We start from the raw sequence: 5688 nt of genomic DNA, 5'->3' as shown, positions 1-5688 counted from the left end.
ATTGGTTGTGGAGGCACAATGCGAAATGGCCATCATTGTTGCTTGTAATCCGTAGTAGACTAGCCAAGGTCGATGTGAAACTCAATGTCATATTTTGGCATAGTTGGTGCCAAGGATACTTGTTAGCCCAATGGAACATATAGTGGGGGTAAGGGCACGAGGTGTCATAATCGAAATAACTGAAAGTCTCCATAGAGAGGGAAAGACGAAAGATCTCAAAGCTACGCTTTCAACCCAGTCCCCATGTTGAAATGGCTGACACTTGGCATCAATGGTGGCTGCAAGGGTGCCGATTATGAGGGTAGGAAGCTCAGGAGGACTTGGTAGTGTTGGATGGTTGATAGGATGAAGATGGATAGAAGAAAAGGAGCATGAACCCTCAACGTTATCCAACCACTTTGTTGTGTCAAAAAAGTTGTTAGATAAAGAAAGTTCCCATTTCTTCCTAAACGAATGTTTGTTCCTTTTGAAAAAGACGTAATAATTACAATGTTTTTTTTTGTTTGCTGAAACAAGTTTCATCCCCTTGTATGTTGCACTCAGGAAATTTTTTGTCTGAGGAAAACATTATTTTTACTACACTGACAACATAATAACATTTCACTTGACACAAATTTATGACAGATCAAAACACATTCTGGTTGCCATGGAATCAGATTTGTAGAGATGGGGAGAAAAATTATCGAGTTGAAGAATAAAAATCAGTTTCACTGGAGACGAGTTTTTGTGTGATTTTAAGAAGCTTTAGTTGCGCTTGAAGCAAATTTAAATATCATAGAACCAAAATGTCGCCATATGAAAGCAATTTGCATTACTCATAAAATTGATGGATTATCTGCTTGATTAATTAGTTGAAATTTTTGTGATTTGCATGATTGTCTTAAGATATTGCATTTAGCCATTAATATATGTTTTATAAGGACGTAGAAAATGTTCCGGCCGCGTGAAAGTTAGGGCAACAAATGATTGTCAATAGGTGAGCCCTAACTTTTGTCAAGTATACTTACCAAAAGATCTCATCCTTCTTTATTCTAGAACCAGCTCCTGATGCAACATTGCCGTTAAGCCACGGCACCCTAAAACAAACAGTCGTAAGATTACATTGAGAATCACCCAGATCCTCCCTTAATGAAAAGACACGCCCTTATTGAAAAGATGTCCTTCGTTAAAAGATATGTTCTTGAAGACTTCTTTCCATGGAAGGCGTATTGTAAAAGAATAAAAAGAAGAACCATAATTAATGTAGTATTATATTAGCACGTTACAAAATTTATGACTTTTCAAAAAAATAAAAATTGCGATATCAACGATACTTATTTTGGGCAAAGGGGGTAGAATTCAACATTTCATTTTGTTTTTGCTTTTAGACTATATTTAAACTTTGGTACTCTATTCATTAGAAAGTACAAGTTTTATATCTAAATGTTTAAAATAACTCCCTAAAATATATACTCCCTCCGTTCATTTTTTGTAAGTCGTTTCAGACATCTCAAAATAGGTTGTTTTACACATTATCTGAAATGTCTTCAAGGTCTTATAAAAGTGAACAGAAGGAGTAGTATAATAATACTCACAGCAAAGTGTGGGTTTTGCGCTAGTTTTATTTTATTTTGCATTTTACACGCGCGAAGGTGTATCGCCGACATCCGAAAGCTTCCGGGACGACGGCTTTTTCGCGCCGTCGGGGTGGTGCGGCAAATGCGATTCCGGCAAAGACTCCACCTTCCGCTGCAACAAGTAAGGCAACATTCCACTGACTTTTACGTCGAGTACAGTGCAACCAAGCAACATTTCACTGAGACATGCACGCCGTGCAATGGTGCATGTAGAAAGTTGATCGGCGCGAGGTTTTTCAACGCCGGCATCCAGGTGCCGAACTTCCTGGACCCGGAGCCGGAGGAAGGCAAGCAGCTGAACCAGACTGATCTGAACTCGCCGCGGGACTACGACGGGCACGGCTCGCACACTCTGTCCACCGCGGGCGGCGGTTTCGTCAAGGGCGCCAGCGCCTTCGGCCGCGGGAAGGGCACGGCCAAGGGCGGCTCGCCGCGGGCGCGCGTGGCCTCGTACAAGGCATGCTACACGGCGGGGTGCTCCAGCCTGGACATCCTCGCGGCCATATTGGCGGCGGTCGAGGACGGCGTGCACGTGCTCTCGCTCTCGGTGGGCGCGCCGGCCGCGGACTACGCCGCTGACCTCATGGCGATCGGCACGTTATACGCCGTCCAAAGGGGGTCGCCGTCGTGGCCTCCGCCGGCAACTCGGGCCCGCAGCCAGGCTCCGTGAGCAATCTGGCGCCCTGGATCCTCACGGTCGGTGCAAGCACCATGGACAGAGACTTCGCAGCTGATGCCGTCTTCGGCAACAGCACCGTCAAGGTCTGGTCGTCCATCGGACCTTGCATGCATGTACATCATGCAGCCTTGCTCAATTACTCAACCACCGCTGGCACTGTATTTGCAGCTCATGTAATTTATGTTGATAGATTGCTCATGCCGTACCGTTCTGGATGCATGCAACTGATTTGCAGGGACGAAGTCTATCAGCTAGCACTCTGCCTGCCGGCCAGCCATATCCGATGATAAGCGGGCAGAACGCCTTCGCCGCCGACCAATTCATCGACAACTCGTAAGAACAGGATCTTGTTTGGATCGATTGTCTCAGTGTGCTGACTGATGAGATCCCTTTGCTTGCAGGACGTTGTGCCTTCCCAGTTCGCTAGACCCTGCCAAGGTGAGAGGCAAGATAGTTGTGTGTACCAGGGGAGTGAACGGCAGAGTCGAGAAGGGGCTGGTGGTGAAGCAGGCCGGTGGCATCGGGATGGTCCTTTGCAACGATGCCAGTGGCGCCGTTGACATCATCGCCGATCCGCATCTCATTCCAGCGGCTCACTGCTCCTACTCACAGTGCGGGGATCTCTTCAAGTACCTACAGTCCACCCAGTAAGCAGCACACCAAAAAAAATTCCATTACTTGTAGTACATCCTGTATGCATTTCATTAACCCAATATTAATTGATGGGAGTACCTAGAACTCATCTAGATGAGATATAGTTTGGTCTCATTCACTTTGAAAACAAGAATAGGTAGAACCCACGTCAGCACACACGCATCTTATAGCTGTGAAAATTGTAGTATGACTAATGTTTGTTGTTGTATTGATCTGACCCTTGTGTAGGGTAATATAGAAGTACAAGAGGGGTAGAGACTTAAAGTACAAGACAAGTTACATGTGGTTTAAACTAATTCAATCTCTATCTCTTTATCTCTAACTTAAACCCAATTATATTTCTAACATTCCCCCTCAGTCGCAGCGGGAGTGAAGCGGACGAGTACGACTGAATTTGAAGTCTTGTTTCCGTCGTCTTCTTCGCTGCGCCATCATCACTACGTCTCTGATGGGTCGACACCTAGGGCGGTGACTGCGTCCCCTTCTGGTGCCCTCATGCCTTCCCCTCTATTCCCTCCCGCAGTCACAGCGGGAGTGGCGTGGACGCTAGTGACGACACGGACGCTGTTGACTGGAGTTGTTGCCGATGAGTTGCTGTAGACGTAACCGTGTGGTCGATGTCGAGGTAGCCGGTCAGGGTGATGTAGCCGTGGTCGATGGTGTGGTCGTCGTGGATGATGAAACCGCACAAAGCCGGAGGCGCAAAAAAAATGCGCTATGACGGGGCTGCAGACGTGGACGATACACCTTGCGGATGTCAGAGGGTGTCGTCGGTGATGAGTCCGCCGGTTTTGCCAAGACTGGAGGAAGCCCATCGAGCACACATCGGTTTTGCCAGAACCGTGTGGTCATGTAGGGTCGTCACTGTAGTGACGCCGTGTCGATGCAGTCGTGTTGTCGTGGATGACGCGGTTGATGCCGTCGTCGTGACGCGATCATTGCCGTCGTCATGGTCGCCTCTTGCAGAAAAAATTTGTCAGAGGACGCTAGTTGTCCATCTTGTGGACGAGGCGGTGGCGGTGTGTCGACGATGATGTTGGTGAAGACCATGTTGATGAAGACCTTAGCGGTGAAGTGTCGGCGATGCAGCGTGTAAGACAATAAGTTTTGGGGAACCAGCACAACCCTCTAGGGGTGGCTTATCTCATTATATATAATGGTTGTGTTACAATATGTACCATATACGTACATAGGTACAGAAGCTATACATAGTCTAACACCCTCCCTCAATCTTAGCCACTTTCTAAAGAACTGAGAAGGGTAAGATTGCGCCTACAAGCCTCAAACTGTGGCAGCGGTAAAGGCTTAGTGAAGATGTCTGCAAGTTGATCCTTAGATGAGATAAACTTGATCTGGAGTTGCTTCTGTGATACACGTTCCCGTACAAAGTGATAGTCAACTTCAATGTGTTTCATTCGGGCATGAAATACTGGATTTGCAGAAAGGTATGTAGCACCGATGTTATCACACCAAAGAATAGGAGGCTGTGGTTGAGACAAACCCAACTCCTGAAGCAAAGACTGCACTCAAATAATCTCTGCAGTAGCATTAGCCACAGCCTTGTACTCAGCTTCAGTACTGCTACATGACACAGTAGCCTATTTCCGAGCACTCCAGGCGATCAAATTAGAGCCAAAGAATACTGCATAACCCCCCGTGGATCGCCTGTCATCTGGGCTACCAGCCCAATCTGCATCAGAGAAGGCCGAAAGGACCCGAGAGGAAGTCGGCCGAATATGCATACCAAATGTCAGGGTGAACTGAACATAACGAAAAATGCGTTTAACAGCAGCCCAATGAGTATCCCTGGGAGCCTGAAGATACTGACAAACCCTGTTAACAGCATAAGAGATATTTGGTCTCGTGATCGTCAAGTACTGAAGTCCACCAACAATGCTCCTGTACTCTGTGGCATCCGCAGGAGACAAAATCTCACCATCAACAGCTGTTATCTTGTCGGTAGATGACATGGGTGTGGTGGTCGGTTTGCACTTCAGCATGCCAGCTCTCTGTAACAACTCCAAGGAGTACTTCTTCTGCGTAAGGACAAGACCAGTAGCACGAGAAGTGACCTCAACTCCAAGAAAGTAGTGAAGCTTCCCAAGATCTTTGACCGCAAAATCAGCACCAAGAGAGCAGACAAGAGCATCAGCAGCATACTGAGAAGAGCTGACAAGGATAATATCATCGACATATACCAAAAGATACATAGTGACTTCTGGCTTCTGTAGAAGAAATAACGAAGTGTCAGCAGTAGACGGCACAAACCCATGAGCACGAAGGGCAGAGGCAAGGCGGGCATGCCAGGCACGAGGAGCTTGCTTCAAACCATATAGTGCTTTGGAAAGACGACAGATATAGTCAGGACGATCAGGATCAGAGAAATCAGGCGGCTGTTTCATATAAACCTCTTCCTCCAAAAATCCATGTAGAAAAGCATTCTGCACATCAAGTTGACGAAGTGACCAACCACGAGAAACAGCAATGGAGAGAAGAAGCCGAATAGTGGTAGGCTTGACGACAGGACTGAAGGTGTCCTCATAGTCAAGACCATGACGCTGCCGAAAACCGCGAGCAACAAGTCGCGCTTTGTAACGCTCAATAGATCCATCCGAATGCTTCTTCACTTTGAATACCCATTTTGAGTCAATAACATTTACCCGTGGTGGTGGAGGAACGAGAGTCCATGTCTTGTTACGAAGAAGAGCATGAAACTCCTGCTCCATAGCCTCTCGCCAA

At 46.9% G+C, this 5688-nt stretch overlaps 1 pseudogene; it reads left to right on the top strand.

Annotated features, from left to right (window-relative positions):
• The window catches only part of LOC119279589, a 10636-nt pseudogene extending 7443 nt beyond the window's left edge, over window positions 1–3193 (top strand).
• The last annotated feature ends 2495 nt before the right edge of the window (window positions 3194–5688 follow it).

The sequence above is a fragment of the Triticum dicoccoides genome, chromosome 3B (assembly GCF_002162155.2).
Source record: "Triticum dicoccoides isolate Atlit2015 ecotype Zavitan chromosome 3B, WEW_v2.0, whole genome shotgun sequence".
NCBI classification, from domain to species: Eukaryota; Viridiplantae; Streptophyta; class Magnoliopsida; order Poales; family Poaceae; genus Triticum; species Triticum dicoccoides.
Note: the sequence above shows the minus strand (reverse complement) of the source record. Positions and strands in the feature narration are given on the sequence as shown.